The sequence below is a fragment of the Pseudophryne corroboree genome, chromosome 4 (assembly GCF_028390025.1).
Source record: "Pseudophryne corroboree isolate aPseCor3 chromosome 4, aPseCor3.hap2, whole genome shotgun sequence".
Taxonomy (NCBI): domain Eukaryota; kingdom Metazoa; phylum Chordata; class Amphibia; order Anura; family Myobatrachidae; genus Pseudophryne; species Pseudophryne corroboree.
In genome coordinates this window covers 210322946-210341646 of record NC_086447.1, presented here as the reverse complement: position 1 = coordinate 210341646, position 18701 = coordinate 210322946, and positions in this window count along the sequence as shown.

Here is an 18701-nt window from a genome sequence, read left to right as displayed (position 1 = left end):
GAATTGTAAGAATCATAAAGACGCTTTCATTGAAGAATCAGTAAGAACAACAATCATAAACTTCCCAAATTTGGAAATAGAAAGAAATGAGGGAGATGGAGAGGGGATTAGGGCAAGGAAAAACAATAAAGTAGGGAGTATCGACCAGTCGAGGTTGCATGTAATAATAAACTAAAGTATAGACAATGAAAGAATCAGAATGTCGTCAATGGTGGTTCTGCGTTAAAAGTAAAAGGTGTCCACGTTTTAATAAAAGAATCTGTCAAGTCATGCAATGTAGCTGTAATGCGCTCCAGTTTATACGTGAACCAGATGGCATTTATAGTGGCAGGTAAAGTGGGAGGAGTGGAGGATTTCCAGTTTGCCGCTATTTGGCATTTTGTCGTGTTCAGTATATGCTTAATCAACCTAAGTTGGTGGCCCGTAGTGCCAGGGATAGGACGGGAGAGCAACGAATAAAAGGGTGAGGTGGGGATAGTTACATTCGTGACATCTAAGATTAACTTATGGATTTGTCGCCAGAAGTGGCGGATCAACGAATAGGACCACCAAACATGCAGCAAGGTTCCCCTGTGTCCACACAGTCTCCAACATCTGTCAGAGCAAGCAGGTTAGATAGTTTGTAGTCTAGAAGGCACTAAGTACCATCGATAGTACAATTTATAAGAATTTTTGGCAATACGAACCGATATAGAGCTTTTAGTAATGTGACAAGAACACTGGGATAGTGTTTGAGGGCAGGTATATTTGTCCCAGGTTCTTGTCTTACATGTTTTAGAAAATGTTAACTTCTAGGAAAAATGCTTTTTGTTTTGTCTGAACCTTTTCAGTTTGCTGTAATAGCTGGGTAAAGGCTCTGAGAGAGAGATAAGGCGAGTTCTAGACATTGGGCCCAGTTCGGGTCTTTGGCCTCACAGAGGGCTAATCAGGGTTTCAGCTGTGTAAGAGTGATATAGTGCTTCTAACCTGATTAGTATGGGCAGACTGCCTGGGAAGGCTGCAGGATCTGTGTGTGAGAGACACGCTTTCTGATGCAAGTGAGCTGTACAGTATGTACTGAAGAACTCTGTGTTTTGTTTAGTGACAGTTAGGAATATCTTATGTTTAGTTAGTGCCGGACAGGCAAGGTATTTTTATTTTGGGGTTTGTTTTATTTTCTGTTTCATTAAAACTGGCCGGGGTCAGTTGTACCAGAAACTGGACTTGTGTTGTTCCTCAGCTGCTGCATGCTGCCATATTCCCCAGGAAAAGGCGCCTTGCACCCCTACAGTGTTACAGTAATTTCTCGTCTAATGCTAGCCCACTCTTCAACGGTTAAGGTTTCCCCCACATCTCTCTCCCAGGCCAATTCGTGGTTTTCCTTAGAGGGGACATTGTGTGCAAGTAATACTCGATAAATGCTCGATAATAACCCTTTCGTTGTATGAGGTCCGCGACACCAGGATTCGAGGGGAGTCGCTATAGCAGGGTGAGCGGTTTTAGAGAAGGTGGAATAGAAATGTCGTATTTGCAAGAACTGGTAGAAAGCTGAGTGAGGAAGCGAGAAGCGGGACTGTAGGTCCGCAAAGAAGGGAAATGAAGAGAGGGGGGCTAAATCCCATAAAAAAAGGATATTGTGCATGGTCCAGTGCTTGAAAGCAAGGTGATCAGTACCCGGGGAAAAATCTACATTATTCCATAAGGAGATTAGCTAAGGAGTTTGGGAGCGGAGCTGATAAAAGCGGGTGCAATGATCCCAGATCGATAATGAAAAGCGTATCGTAGGTAATAGTAATGTTGAGGCTGGGCGGGAGCGCGGAGGGCACCACAGAAGGGTAGAAGGTGAGTACATATTCAGTGTGTGGGCTTCAAGGAAAGTCCATATTCTCTGTGTGGGAGGCGAGTGCCAAAGAACACAGGCAGCTAAGTGTGTGGATCGATAATACCTCTCGAGATCTGGCACACCCAGACCGCCCGCAGTACAATGTTGCTGGAGCAGTCGCATTTTAATTCCAAGTTTTTTTCCAGCCCAAAAAAAGTTAGATAAGTCTCGTTGAAGATTTTTCAGTATCTTAATAGGAATGTTTTGAATGGGGAGGGTTTGCCATAAATACAGCAATTGTGGAAGCAGGTTCATCTTGACTGCAGCAATACGACCAAACCAAGAGATGAATAATTTATTCCAAGTGGTCAGATCAGATTTAATTGATGATATTAGTCTTGGAAAATTGGCTGCATATAATGTTGAGTAGGATTTGGTTAAATATACACCTAAGTATTTGAGCTTGGTGCATTGCCATTTAAATGGGTAAGAAGAGTGTAATAAACGCAGATCTCGTGGAGGTATATGTAAATCAAGGATCTCTGTTTTGTCTGTGTTAAGTCTATAATTAGATATATTACTGTATGTCTGAACCTCCTCAAACAAGTGTTGTAGAGAGATGTGCGGGTCGGTTAAAGTTAAGATGACGTCATCCGCGTAAAGGGCTATTTTATACTCATGAGTGCCTACTAAAACGCCGGAGATGTTGGGGTTTAATCTAATTTTTGCCACTAACGGTTCCATCACCAGGGCAAAGAGTAAGGGAGAAAGAGGACAGCCCTGACAGGTGCCATTTTTAATAGGCAGGGGCGAGGAGGACAGACCATTGACTACAATAGAAGCAGAAGGATTGCGGTATAACGAGGTAATAGCATTATAAAATGCGCCATGTAATCCAATGTTTTTTAGGGTTTGTTGTATAAAGGGCCAAGCTACTCTGTCAAAGGCTTTTTCTACATCAAGGGCCACCATCAGGGTCGGGAGAGAGTCCTTATGGGAGAGGTGGATAAGATTAATAAGTCGTCGGGTATTGTCTGCAGCCTGTCTATTAGGGATAAAACCAACTTGGTCTGGATGTATCAGTGTCGGGAGATAAGGAGCAAGTCTATTTGCAAGAATCTTGGCGAATAATTTCAGGTCCGTATTTAAAAGTGAGATAGGCCTGTAGTTTTTCATTTCCAGATGATCGCGGTCAGGTTTGGGAATAACTATAATATTGGCCCTGGTGGTGGCTTCATCAAGTGAGCCCCCCTCCAATAATGAATTAAAAAGAGAATGTAGCATGGGAAGGAGGGACTGGGCAAACTTCTTGTAATAAATAGCGGTATAACCATCTGGGCCCGGGGCAGAAGAGCGGCGCAGCAGCTTAATTGTAGCAAGAATTTCTTCGTGGGTGATAGGAGCATTGAGGGCCTCAAGATCTGAAGCAGAGAGTTTTGACAAGTGGCAAGAGGATAGATATTGTTGAATAGCGGAGGCGTGGTGCGGAGCAGTAGAAACATCGGAAGGGAGATTGTAAAGGGAGCTATAGTAGTCGGGAAAGTGTGAGGCCATCAATTTAGGGTCACAAGTTGTGGATCCATCAGAGCCCTTCAAGGCCAGTATTCGATTGAGGGTGCGTTTAGCACGCAATCGACGGGCCAGTAGGGTATCTGCTTTATCAGATCTCTCGTAAAATTTCTGACGGATCCACAAAGTGATTTGATCGTTTTCCTGGTGAGGAATTGTGACAGTTGCCCTTTTTAATGAGAGAATCTTCAGGTATAGTCGTTTTTTGGGGAAGTTTTGGTGACGAAGAGTTAAAGAGGCTAATTCAGCTTCCAGATCGGCAATGCGCTGTGAATGCCAAATTGCTTTCTCACAAATATTTAAAATGCCCACTCTAATATATATTGCAGACGCCAGGCGCATCTTATTACCATATACGATAAAAGTGCACTGTACATCGCAAAACACTGCATCCCATAAGAGAAAACAATACACCCACACATTATCTGAGTTCCAAAGCTCATTGATGTATATATTTGTTATTAAAAGGATATGGATTCAATATATTACAATGTACAGTATACCTATAGTTACAACTCATACAGTAAGCAGTTAATATATACAGTTAAATACAGTTACAGTTACATACAGTTACATACAATACCATTCCCTCAATGCTTATGTCTCTCTCTCTCTCTCTCTAAAATCATGCTGGGACTCCATCTTACGCTGAGACCAAAAAAAGGAACTGAGCTCCTGTGTGATCAACAATGTGTTATCTAGTTTTTGGGGGAGGGAACTTACTCATTCATGATGAGTCACTAGTCTCTTTGTATATGCTAATCAGGTTCAGCCTTGGGGGCATCCAAAGGGGCTGTCCTGAGCTTCCTGTCCACTACCTGTTTGGAATATCTATTGTTCTAATAAAAGTGATTTTAGCTTTTATACACTTAATCATAATTATTTGTTGCAATGTCCTACAACTTAATAACAAGTATCAAATGAATCTACACATTAATCTGGTTGCTTTAATAGTAAATATGACAGGTCTATCTTGCTTCGTTCAAATAATACACATACATGACATTACTTCATTATATAATTTAAAATCATCATGATGTCTGGCGCTTGATATTATTATAGTTATGTACTGTATGAAATAAGTGTCGAATCCATCTCTGTGGCATGTCCGTGTAAATGCGTGTTACCATATATTGCTGTGCTCGCTGCGCGTATTTGCAAGTATAGCGACTTATAATGTGTGTAGTTTGTATGTTCTTTTTATGTAATATTTTTGACTTCGACAGCGCTTAGCCGCAGACTTTCTCTGGGCCAAAGACAAGTTAATGAGGAGGCCCCGTAAAGTGGCTTTATGAGCTTCGCACAGAATAGCAGGTGTTATATCAGGTGAAGCGTTATCAGCAAAATAATTGAGGATCGCGTCATTAATTTGAATAATATTGGAGGGTTTAAGTAGAGGTGATTCATTAAGGCGCCATGAGCGTGTAAACGGTGGTTTATGAGGAGTGGCAAAATCTAATGTGATAGCATAATGATCAGACCAAGTGGTCGGGATTATCTGAGCACCTAGAAGGGCTTGAGTGGAGTCACGATCCACAAAGATATAATCAATACGAGTGTATAAATCGTGTTGTGGGGAGTAATGAGTGTAACCTCTAGAAGATGGGTATAGTGTTCTCCAGCTATCATATAAGTTATGAGAGGTGATGCACAACTGCAAAAGTTTCGACAATTTCGTGTGGGGGCAGGGCCCCAAGCATGGGTGGGATCTATCAAGTGAGGGGTCCAGGGTAGCATTGCAATTACCATCCACAATGACCCAGGAATTCGAGAACTTAGAAAGATGATTCGTGAATGTTCTAAAAAAGGACCCTTGCTGCATGTTTGGGGTGTATATGGACGCTAAGGTGATAGGGGTTTGATTGAGGGTACCGGAGAGTATCACAAATCTGCCATTGCCATCAAGAACTGAATCCTGAATGACTAGGGGGAGGTCACAGTGAATCAAAATAGCAGTACCTCTACGTTTAGCTGACATTGTAGAGTAAAAAGCATGTGGGTATCGTTTACAGCTCAGAGATGGGTGGGGGGCCTGGAAATTAGTCTCCTGCAGGAAAATTATATCCGATTTATGTTGGATAAAAAATTGGAGTGCCATGGACCGTTTGGTTGTGGAATTAAGGCCATTGACATTAATAGATAACACTTTTAGAGTCATGGAGGGTAATAATCGTCCGAGTATAATAAGATAAGCCACCATCGACTCGATCGACCAGGGGAAATACAGGGGGGATCAAAAAAGCAAAGGTAGTAACAGAAGTGGGGTAAGAAAAGTGTGAGAACAAACTCAAGGGTCAGACCCTTAACTACGAGCGGGTTGGGTCCAAAAGGGAAAGGGTGAGTGCCAGTCAGGCATACCCTTCGGTGTGGGGGGCAGCGCCAGTAGCAAAAAACAGTAAATAAGAAAAAGAGCATAGGAAAAAAAGAAAAGATACACTCTGCGAGCCAGTGCAAGGGGTGTAGAGTGAGCAGGTCAACAGTTAAACAACAACAAAGTTATTGTTATGATTCCAGCACTCTGGTCAGAGGAGATCTTATGGCAAGGACCGGAGCACTGGAACGGAATGCTGGGGAAGGGAGCAGGACAGGAAAATAGCCCCTGGCGCCCTAACTCTGTTGTCTCACCTGTGTTGTCAGAAATCCCCTGCGAGACTATGGTTTCTTGAGCCCTTGGCAGCCGCGTTTGAAGGGCGGATTATGTCTGCCCAACTTCGATGCCCCCCGGTCTTAATGAGAGACAAAGGGAAACCCGAGACAGGGTGATAACAAGAGGCCCTCTAACTAAACAACCAGGCCAGGGGCTAAGCAAACTCAAAACTATAATATGTGCGGAGAAACCGCCAGGGAAAAGGACAACCAAAATATCCACTTGTCCAATTCTCCTACCCGGCACCGCCGAGTACCAGAGAGGACTTGTGGAAGCGGAACCCTCCGCAAATGCTCCAAACACAAAATATAAAAGGTAAAGCGGCTGAGCCGCAACACACGGCAGAGCCGCAACTCACGAACACCACTGGATATAAAACGGTGATCAGTCAGGACTCCAGGGAACCAAACGACCTCTTGGGATGAGATGACAACTCCCGAATACCGGACTTCTGAGGACTGGAATGACCGGATACAGCAGGACTGGAAACAGACTCTCAGCAAACAAAGGCAGCATGCAGGAAGCTATTACCGGCGTCTGTGAGAAGCCCTGGGAGTGTATTTAACAAGGAGTCCTCCAATCAGCTGCTAAAGGCTGATTAGAATAAATGCCGTGCAGCTGCCTTGCTGCACGGCCAGAGAGCAGGTGAATATCTTAATTTCCTAAAGCCTAGCAACGGGGAACGCGGTCCGTCAGTGGCGTCCCCGTTGCTAGGGTCCGTGCGGCTCAGCACGCCCGGCGTCTAGAGTTGCTAGGGAGCCGGCAGCTGTACGTGCACGGCGTCTCTAGTTGCTAGGCGCCGGGCCGCGCAGACCATCAAGCGGACCCCGGCGCCTAACAGTACCCCCCCTTGAGGAGGGGTCAAGGAACCCCTAAAGCCAGGTTTCTGAGGAAATTCCCAAAAAAATGCCCTCTTGAGCCTCGGGGCATGAAGATCCTTATCCAGGACCCAAGACCTTTCCTCCGGACCATAGCCTTTCCAGTGAACCAGAAAATACAGCCGATCCCGGGACAATTTGGAATCGAGAACCTTCTCTACCAAGAACTCCTGTTGTCCCTGTACATCCACTGGAGATCTACCCTGAGAGATCTTCCGAGGAAATCTACTGGAAGAAACGTATTGTTTCAACAGGGAACAATGAAACGTATTTCCAATCCTGAGAGATCTTGGTAAACGTAACCGAAAGGCAACTGGGTTGACTCTTTTAATAATAAGAAATGGCCCAATAAATTTGGGTCCCAGTCTAGCCGAGGATTGTCGAAGCCTGATGTTGCGAGTCGACAACCACACCCTATCTCCCACCTTAAAAGTGCAAGGACGTCGGAGCCTGTCAGAAAATTTCTTCTCTCGAAAGGCCGCTTTTCTGAGAGCAAGGTGCACCTTTTTCTAAATGGCTCTGAGATGGGAGGTTAAGGTAAGCGAGGAGACTGAGGAATGATGAAAAAAAGAATTAGCTCTGGGGTGAAAACCAAAAACTGAAAAGAATGGAGACTCTTTAGTGGAGGAATGACAAGAATTATTGTAAGCAAATTCAGCCAACGGAAGAAACTCGGACCAATCATTCTGGAGTTTGGCTGAATACAAGCGCAAATATTGTTTCAATGATTGGTTAACTCGTTCGGTTTGCCCGTTGGATTGTGGGTGGTAACCGGATGTTAACGACAATTTCATCTTCAATGAGGCACAAAAACATTTCCAGAATTGTGCGATGAATTGTGGACCCCGATCAGAAACAATATCAGTAGGCAACCCATGAAGCCTGAATACATGGCGGAGAAACAAAACTGCCAACCCTTGGGCAGAAGGCAATCGGGGAAGAGCAATAAAATGAGCCATTTTACTAAAACGGTCCACTACCACCCATATGACTCGGAATCCGGCTGAAAGGGGAAGGTCAACCACAAAATCCATGGAAATATGAGACCACGGCCTGAGAGGAACATTTAAGGGCATAAGTTGCCCGATGGGCAAGGAACGGGGAACCTTATGCTGTGCACAAACCTGACATGAATAAACAAATTCCTTGACGTCTTTAGAAAGACCAGGCCACCATACTGAGCGAGAGACTAACTCCAATGTCTTAGAGACTCCTGGATGCCCTGAAACTTTGTTATCATGGAATTCCGTTAAAACAGTAGCTCTCAAAAACCCAGGGACGTAAAGACGACCAGCAGGAGTAATTCTAGGAGCGTGGTGTTGAAGCTGTTTTAACTGGGTAAATAAATCTTGTGTGAGGCCCGCCCAGATGACCGAAGATGGAAGTATGGGGGTAACAGGATTGTTATTGTGAACCGGAAGAAAGCTACGTGACAGGGCATCAGCCTTAGTATTCTTGGAACCAGGCCTGAAAGTGATTATAAATTTGAAACGCGTAAAAAATAATGCCCAACGTGCCTGCCGGGCATTAAGCCGCTTAGCCGATTTAATGTATTGCAGGTTCTTATGGTCAGTCAATACCGAAATAGTATGTTTTGCTCCCTCCAGCCAATGCCTCCACTCCTCGAAAGCCCACTTTACCGCCAGTAACTCCCGATTACCAACGTCATAGTTGGATTCAGCGGAGGAGAATTTCCTGGACATAAAGGCACAAGGATGTAACTCCAGAGACTCCGGATCCTTTTGAGAAAGGATAGCCCCCACTCCAACCTCCGAGGCATCAACCTCCACCACAAAGGGCAATTCCGGATTAGGATGTCTGAGGACTGGAGCCGAGACAAAGGCTTGTTTCAAGGCCCGGAAGGACAACTCAGCTTCACGCGACCAGTTGGTAGGATCCGCTCCTTTCTTTGTCAGAGCTACAATGGGAGCAACCAGGTCAGAAAAAGAATGAATGAACCTCCTATAATAATTCGCAAACCCTAAAAAGCGCTGAATTGCTTTTAAATTGGTGGGTTGCGCCCAACTAAGGATGGCCTGGAGTTTCTTTGGTTCCATGGAAAATCCCTGAGGGGAAATTATGTACCCTAAAAAAGATACTTCCGTGACATGAAACAACTCACACTTCTCCAGCTTGGCATATAAATGATTCTCACGTAACTTTTGAAGAACCAGACGCACCTGGGTAACATGTTGTTCCATTGATTCAGAAAAAATCAGGATGTCGTCTAAGTAAACGACCACGAATTTCCCTAGGAAGTCACGGAGCACATCGTTAATGAGGTTTTGAAAAACTGCCGGAGCATTGGACAGGCCGAACGGCATCACCAGGTATTCGTAGTGACCCGACTGAGTACTGAAGGCCGTTTTCCACTCATCTCCAGATTTAATTCGGATGAGGTTGTACGCTCCTCTAAGGTCAATTTTAGAAAAAATCACAGCAGAACGTAACTGATCAAAGAGTACAGAAATCAACGGCAAAGGATAGGTGTTTTTAACTGAGATCTTATTCAGGGCTCTAAAATCAATGCAAGGTCTAAGCGAGCCATCCTTTTTCTCCACAAAGAAGAAGCCTGCACTTAAAGGAGATTTTGATGGTCTAATAAATCCTTTCTCAAGGCTCTCCTTTACATAATCATTCATAGCCGCAGTTTCTGGCCCAGATAATGCATATAATCTTCCCTTTGGCAATGCGGCACCAGGAATTAACTCAATGGCACAATCATAAGGCCGATGGGGAGGCAGAATGTCCGCATTGCCTTTGGAGAAAACATCAGCAAACTCCTGGTATTCCACCGGAATGAGTTCTGGAATGATAGCTGCTACTCTGACTGGAAACGTGATACATTCCTTATCACATAAAGTACCCCAATGTGAAATCTCCCCCGACCGCCAATCAATGGTGGGATTATAAAAGGCTAGCCAAGGGTGACCCAGAACAACTGGAACTGCTGGGCAATGTGTAAGAAAGAACTCGATTTTCTCGGAATGTAGAGCTCCTACTGTAAGTAGTACAGGGGGTGTACGGAGAGAAATAATCCCATTAGACAGCGGACTCCCATCTAAGCTATGCATGGTGACACACCTACCCAAAGGTAACTGAGGAATGCCTAAGGCCTTAGCCCAAGTTAAATCCATAAAGTTTCCTGCAGCTCCACTGTCAACAAAAGCCGACACCGAAGAACTGAGACTGCCAAAGGAAACTTTAACTGGGACTAAAAGGGAGTTATTCGAGGAGATAAGCTGCAGACCTAGGTGAACCCCCTCACAATTCACCTGGTCAAAGCGTTTCCCGACTTGTTCGGACAATTACGAGCAAAATGTCCCTTACCCCCACAGTACAGACAAAGACCAGAATTTTGCCTTCTGGCTCTTTCTTCAGGAGACAGCCGGGAGAGACCCATCTGCATGGGCTCCTCTACGTCTTCAGGAATGGAATATACACACGGACTTGACCTTACAGGTGCTCCTTTTTCAGCCCTCCGCTCTCTGAGACGACGATCAATCTTAATAGAAAGCTCCATGAGTTTATCGAGAGTCTCAGGAGCGGGGTACTGAAGGAGACTGTCTTTTATAGACTCTGATAAGCCGAGGCGAAACTGACTGCGCAGGGCTGGGTCATTCCAGCCACAGTCGTTCGACCAACGGCGAAACTCCGTACAATAAACCTCCGCAGGATTTCTACCCTGTCTGAGAGCGCGCAACTGACTTTCAGCGGACGCCTCTCTATCAGGGTCATCATACAAGAGCCCTAAAGACTCAAAAAAAGCGTCAACTGACAACAATGCCGGATCCTCTGCTCTTAAACCAAATGCCCAGGTCTGAGGATCCCCCTGGAGCAAAGAAATAATAAACCCGACCCGCTGAGATTCAGTACCCGAGGAAGTCGGTCTTAAACGAAAATAAAGTTTACAGGATTCTTTAAAATTAAAAAACTCTTTTCTATCACCAGAAAAACGGTCAGGCAAATGCATCTTTGGTTCAGGGACTACCCTTGGGGAAGCTCGCAAAAGATCTTCCTGCGACTTAACCCGAAGAGAAAGATCCTGAACCATCTGAGTAAGTTCTTGAATCTGGCTGACTAAGAGCTGACCAGGATTTGGCCCTAAACCTGTTGGATTCATGAGGCCGATAAACTCTCACAAAACTGAATGAGAAAAAATTAAACCCCGTTTAATTTTAAGTTTTGGTATGGCCGGTAATAATGTTATGATTCCAGCACTCTGGTCGGAGGAGATCTTATGGCAAGGACCGGAGCACTGGAACGGAATGCTGGGGAAGGGAGCAGGACAGGAAAATAGCCCCTGGCGCCCTAACTCTGTTGTCTCACCCGTGTTGTCAGAAATCCCCTGCGAGACTATGGTTTCTTGAGCCCTTGGCAGCCGCGTTTGAAGGGCGGATTATGTCTGCCCAACTTCGATGCCCCCCGGTCTTAATGAGAGACAAAGGGAAACCCGAGACAGGGTGATAACAAGAGGCCCTCTAACTAAACAACCAGGCCAGGGGCTAAGCAAACTCAAAACTATAATATGTGCGGAGAAACCGCCAGGGAAAAGAACAACCAAAATATCCACTTGTCCAATTCTCCTACCCGGCACCGCCGAGTACCAGAGAGGACTTGTGGAAGCGGAACCCTCCGCAAATGCTCCAAACACAAAATATAAAAGGTAAAGCGGCTGAGCCGCAACACACGGCAGAGCCGCAACTCACGAACACCACTGGATATAAAACGGTGATCAGTCAGGACTCCAGGGAACCAAACGACCTCTTGGGATGAGATGACAACTCCCGAATACAGGACTTCTGAGGACTGGAATGAACGGATACAGTAGGACTGGAAACAGACTCTCAGCAAACAAAGGCAGCATGCAGGAAGCTATTACCGGCGTCTGTGAGAAGCCCTGGGAGTGTATTTAACAAGGAGTCCTCCAATCAGCTGCTAAAGGCTGATTAGAATAAATGCCGTGCAGCTGCCTTGCTGCACGGCCAGAGAGCAGGTGAATATCTTAATTTCCTAAAGCCTAGCAACGGGGAACGCGGTCCGCCAGTGGCGTCCCCGTTGCTAGGGTCCGTGCGGCTCAGCACGCCCGGCGTCTAGCGTTGCTAGGGAGCCGGCGGCTGTACGTGCACGGCGTCTCTAGTTGCTAGGCGCCGGGCCGCGCAGACCATCAAGCGGACCCCGGCGCCTAACAGTTATAAGTTAATAAGACAGCTATTACAGAACTAGTAATGATATATCAATATAGCAATGAGATGTGTTGTTAACAGTAAGACTTAAAAAACAGGTAGCTGAAAAGCAAAAAAATCAAACAAGGGCAGTTTGAGTTAACTGGACGTATATAACGGTACCAATGTCATTGTGGCCCATGGCCGTCCCTCAGAAGTAGCCAGCAGTTCAGCCTTACCAATTCAAGGCACGATAACCATCAGATAAGTGGGACCATCAAGGGCCAGCGAACATAAGTCTCGAATAAGGGATAGTCCATAAAGCAACAAAGTGAATTGCGCAGAGTAGCGCATCTTAAACAGGATGGAAATGATGTGCATAATCAAGTGAAGCTACGTGTTTGTAATCCACGTCTCGATGTCTCATATAGTTGACCATTCAGGAGTTGGCGCTTTAGGTCTCCCAGGAGAAGTGGCAGTGAGCTGATTCCGTTTCTCCTCAGGGAGGGAGTCAAAGATACCAAGGGACTTGAGGAGGTCATAGCCCTGGGTGGTGGTTTTAATCGAGTGGTGAGAACCATCTTTGGAAACTTGAAGGTGGAACGGAAACCCCCATTTTTTACTTTATGGAGTGATCTCGGAGAACTTTGGGGATTGCAGTAAGGTCCCGGCATTTCCTGAGTGTAGAAGGAGCTAAGTCCTGGTAGACCTGGAGTTGAGTTCCAGAATAATTGATGGATTGGCGTTCTCGGGCCGCGAACATGAACCTTTCTTTCGTCTTGTAGTAGTGAAACCGCAAGATATCATCCCGAGGGGGCTGAGTAAGGGGCGGCCGTGGGCGTAACGCTCTGTGTGCTCTATCCAGAAGAAAAAGATCTTTAGGGACCTTAGGTATCAAAGCTAGAAAGAGGCCTTCTAGGAAGCTCGGGAGGCCCTCCATAGTAACACTCTACGGAATGTTACGGATCCGGATATTATTCCTGCCGTTCCGATTATCCAGGTCCTCCAGGTGGTCTCCATGTTGTTTAATATCCATACGTCATTCAGCTAGCTCTTGTTCGACCACAGCCTGGTATTGGCAAACTTCGTCAAGTTTACGTTCCAGAGAGTCAGTACGTGTGCCCAGATCAGCGAGCTCAGTTCTGAATTCAGCAAGGACCGACCTCATTTCCATTTGGATTGTTTTAGTAACAACAGCAACAATATCTTGGGAGGTGAGGCTAGCTTTCGGGGATGGGGCATCATCGATATCAGATAGAGGGTCCACTGTGGGGGAGTTGTGAGGAGTGGCTCCCGCTTTCTCCCACGCCCCGAAGAATATTAGGTTTAGCTACCGTGTTTCCCCGATAATAAGACACTGTCTTATTTTTTTTTTTTCAACAAAAAACATCATAGGGCTTATTTTCGGGGTAGGGCTTATTTTAATTAACATTGACAGCAAATTTCACAGCCCCCAGTCCTCCTTTTACAGCCACCATGCCCCCAGTCCTGCTTTTACAGCCCCCAGTCCTCCTTTTACAGCCACCATGCCCCCAGTCCTGCTTTTACAGCCACCATGCCCCCCTTTTACAGCCACCATGCCCCCAGTCCTGCTTTTACAGCCCCCAGTCCTCCTTTTACAGCCACCATGCCCCCAGTCCTGCTCCTCACCTACAGCACTTTCCAGTTCCAGTTTTTCTTCATGCTTTCCGCCAGCGCCGCTGCTACTCCACTCCCGCCGTGTACAGAAGCCGCGTGATGTGCGCGGTGACATCATGCGCAGGGCGCAATGCATCCCTGGGACTGGGAGCTGGAGTCTTCAACGGCTAATACAGTACTGTACAGCATCCCTCAAGCAGGGCGGCGGTGAAGGGGGTTAGCGGGGGTGGAGCTGGGGGCATTGAATTTAGTGCATGGACTCGGGTAATAGGAATTTTGATAGGGCTTATTTTCGGGGTAGGGCTTATTTTGGACCAGTTTCCAAAAGCAAGGGTAGGGCTTATATTCGGGGTAGGGCTTATTATCGGGGAAACACGGTAGAGCAGGAGTTTTGCGGTTTCTCTGCGACATATTAGAGTGGGAGAGGAAGGCGGGCAGTGGTAAGGATTAACAGCTCAGTGGGTTGCTGGCCATAGAATTGTTAAATCACAGAAAGGGCTAGATAACTCATGACCCTAGGAGACACTATGACTAAGAGAGGGATTAACGCCTATACACTATGTGGCTGCAGGATGATTTAGCATAGAAAAGGCATCATGATCGGCGTGTAACGCCTAGAGTGAGGTAGATAACAACAAAGTGACCCCAATTCTCCCAGATGTGGGGTGAAAAGCGGATCGTTGATAAGGCTGAAGGAGAAGAGGTAGCCTATATGGTGATTCTAGCACGGTAATACAGTCACGGACCAGCCAGTGACCAGTATTGGTGCAGCTGACAATTAGAGGACAATTCACCGGGCCCTCTGCGCAACTTGCCTCTGCAATTTTCTCTGTGAGGGGATGTAGCTATCGTCAGAGAGTATGGCTCCAGGGGGGGGCGTACAGTCCAATCCGACTGAGACCCCGCTGGGGACCAAGAGGCAATCGAGAGGCAAACAAGGGGAGACCAGTTGTGTCAGATAGCCCCCAGACAGCTGTGTGTAGTTAGGTAGCTGTCAGCAGGTGAGGGAATCCCAGCTGGGGGGGGGGGGGGGGGAGATGGAGAGGGTACCTGGCATCTTGCAGTGAGCCCGTTTGTCTGAGCTGTAATCACGGCTGCCGCCGGCGGGAGCCCAGGAGCCAGAGGATCAGCGCTTTCACTCTCCGGGAGGCCTGATATGATTGCCGGGGGGACAGCAGCGGGCGGGCCGCGGCAGCAAGCGGCGGAAGATCACGGGCACGGCAAGCTCCGTGCAGAGGCGCCGATCCACGCACTGCGCCCCGGAGGCTCCCCGAACAGCACAGCGTCACTCCGGAGTCCCGGCCACTGAGGGGTGAGAGCAGCGGTTGCAGGCGGCAGGACGCTCAGCGGGATCTCAGGTGCACGGAGGGACGAGATGCGGAGAAGATGGCCGCCACCATCGGCCGGATCCAGCCAGGTAGCAAGATCCCCGTTCTTCTCCAGCTACATGGCACCCACGGAGGCAGGAGGGCACAGGCTCAAAGGATCGGGGGGAGTGCAGGACAGTCTCAGGGGCCAGCAGTATTTGGTAGGGGACCACCGGAGATGATGCTGGGCAAACGTCTTTATTGTGGAAGTCTGGCCCAGGTCGACCCCAAACTCCAGGCCCCGGCTCCACACTGGGGAGAAGGCCGCAGTCCGCAGGAGAGCACGGAGGCACTCCCTGACTCCGCGGGACTCTCTGTGTGGCAGCTGTGTGATAAGAGGGAGCCCTGGGGGGGGGGGGGGGGGAATATAACACTCCAGGAGAGGAAGAATATGCAGCCAGTGTGGGGAAAGGGGTTATAGGATCAGGAGCTCCAGGACATCACGTCTGTTCCCATCAGCAATTAGTCCATGCCCCCCGATCCAAAGAGATGTTTGTCAAACAAAACCAAGGCGGGGGGTGTTTCTTGAAAGAGATAGCGTAACCGTGACGACTTCCCTTACCCAGGCAACCAAAGTGGTCTTTAACCACACCTGAGCAAGCAAACCGTAGAAGTCGGCCTCCTACCCTGGGATCCCCCAGGGGAAGGCCCGCCCCGTCATGCGGCAGGTTTATCCATTTTGGAAGCAGGCTGACGGGCAGCCAAGGCACGTTTTGGTTTGGGCTTGGTAGATTTGGAAGAGCGAGACTTGTTTGGGTACGCCTGACCCTTTGCTTTACCTGGAGGCCGAAAGGAACGAAAAGTAAGTACTCTTAGCCTTCGGAGCTGAAGGAGTAGTACTAGGTAGACAAGCCGTCTTAGCTGATGCTAAATCAGCAACAATCTTGTTGAGGTCTTCCCCAAAAAGTATGTTCCCCTAAAGGGTAACACCTCCAAGGTCTTTTTAGAGTCCAGGTCAACGGACTAGGACCGCAACCAGAGAATCCTGCGAGCCAGAATGGACGTAGTAGACGCCTTGGCCGCCTGGACACATGCATCAGAAGCCGCCTCCTGAATGTAATGAAAGGCCGTAATGATATAGGAAAGACACTGTCTAGCGTTATCAGAAAAATTAGAAGGTAGTTCCGCTTCAACTTCCTGAACCCAGGCTTCAATAGCTTTTGCTGCCCAGGCAGATGCTATAGTGGGTCTATGCACAGCCCCTGCAAGAGTGTAAATGAACTTCAAGCAACCCTCCACACGTTTATCCGTTGGTTCCTTCAGGGAGGTGACGGTAGCGACAGGTAGAGCTGAGGACACCACCAGGCATGCAACCTGCGAGTCCACCGGAGGTGGGGTTTCCCAATTCTTACTGATCTCTGTGGCAAGGGGATAACGATCCAGCATCTTTTTAGGCAGTGAAAAGTGCGTACCTGGAGATTCCCAGGATTCCTGACGTATGTCAACCAGGTGGTCAGAATGGGGCAGAAGCAATTTAGTCACCTTCTGACGTTTAAACTTATCTGGTTTCTTAGAGGTAGTAGGAGGCTCCTCATCATCCTCAATTTGAAGAATGAGCCTGATGGCCTCCAAGAGGTCAGGAACATCCACTTGTGTTAGAGTTTCCCCATCTGAAGTATCTGGATCAGTATCAGGGTAAGCGCCATCTTCATCGGAAGAAGTATCCGAGACATGTGTGGATTGAGATGAGGTAATGGCCCGTTTAGAGGACCCCTTGGTCTTAGGCAGACAAGGGTTAGCTTTTTGTTTAACCAGAGTCTGGTTTAATTGCTGTAACTGAGAAGACAGAGTATCCGCCCATGGTGGATTAACTGCAGGGACAATATGTGGCTGTCCCATAGGGGGCGTAAGCCTAGTTACCAGCATAGTCAGTAAAGTAGTAAAGGTAGCCCACGGTGGGACTTGATCTGCCCCTGGTGCTGCCGACTGACCCTGGGGTGCAGAGACCGTACCTGAACCATCTGCTGCTATATTTTCCTCCATGGCGTCAGCACTGCCTGGTGCAGGATCAGCCCCGGAGCCCTCACCCTGTCTAGCAGACATTATTTGGAAGCGTATCCTTAGGGTGACTAAAAGTACAATCTAAGCATACAGAATACCTGGCAAAAAAAAAACCTTACAGTGTGGCTGCAAGCAGAACACAAAAAAGGGGATTTAAGAGGTATACAGTGGCTGTTGTTTTCACAGAGAAAATACCAAACAAGTATATTCTGTGAAAACATTATATGTATAGGACCCTGACGCACGTAGCTCCCCTCAGGGTATAAAATATAGGGATAGCAAAACCTGTGGGATACACAGAATAGAAATCACATGGCAGCTACGGGCACACACAGTCACATGTACAATACAGTAATTATTACAAACAACAATAAAACTGCACTGGACTAGCAATACTAAGTAATATTACAGAGTAATGCTAAATAACAATATAGATATAACAATGCACAGTGAAACTGGATGTATATCACAGGGTACTTGTACTAAACAACCCTGAATGTATGCACTCTTTCTTAACTAACGCTGTCTAAAGACATGTAGAATACTTAAGTGTCCTGTAAATGCACAGCGCTGGATGCAGGCGGCTTTACAGAGGAGACAGAGCCCAGCAGTCCGAGGATCAGCGCAGCATGTGAGAAATGGCACCCAAACACTGACAGGGAGTGAGGGAGGCAGAGAGAAGCAGCTCTAGGGCGTGAACATTTGCAGTAAATGGCGCTTGGGGCTGGGGGAGGGGCTACAGGTCAAAACCTTATCCCCCTGCTGGACTTTACCACCGGGTACTGCGGGCCTTGTTAAAACGGATTTTTAGTTAAATCCGACCTGTGCCCTTGCCCTGGTCATCTAGTGGGGTCCCTGTATGGCCACAGTGTCCACGCCAGTGCGCGCGGTCCGTCTCCTAAAGACCGAGCCAGATCGCGATTTCAGCGGGTCCCGCCTGGGGGATCCTCTTACCTCTTTCCTTGGTGCGCCACGCGATCCTGGAGAGCAGCGGTGAGTGTGTGTGCCCTGATGGAGACCGGAGACCTCCGCTGTAAGTACCCGGCAACCAGGACGCAGGAGTATACAGCGCCGCTGGGGTAGGTGATGGAGCTGCAGCATGAGATGTCAGAGTGACATCTAGTATTCAATACCTATGCTGCAGCACTTGAAGTCTTCTATTTTCCATTATAAAAGCTCTTTTCAAGGCTGCTGGAGCAGCCCTCCCTGTTAGTGACCTGCTAGACATGCTCATTGGATGTGGCATACCCTCCAACATGGCTGTGCCAAAAATGGGTACAAATAAGGGAAGGGGGCGTGACCATGAGCAAAGGGGTGTGTGGCCCTGCTGCGCTCCTATAGCAATCAATAGGATTGGGAGACGCCGAAATCTGGTACAAAGCTCTTTGTGGCGGTACAGACCATAAAAAATGGTACTGTACCAGACAAAAAGGTAGTTGACACGCCCCTCAATGGCGCACTGCGCAAACTAACTACAGTATAACCTCATTGAAACTAGTTCTCAAAAGAAGGAATGCATGTCACTGAAGGAGCAGCTCATGCCCTGGGCACATACTGATTGGAAAGGTCCTCTCCATTAAAGCAAACTAGATGCTACCCTGAGGGAGAAATAGTCCAGGAACTCATGCACACTTG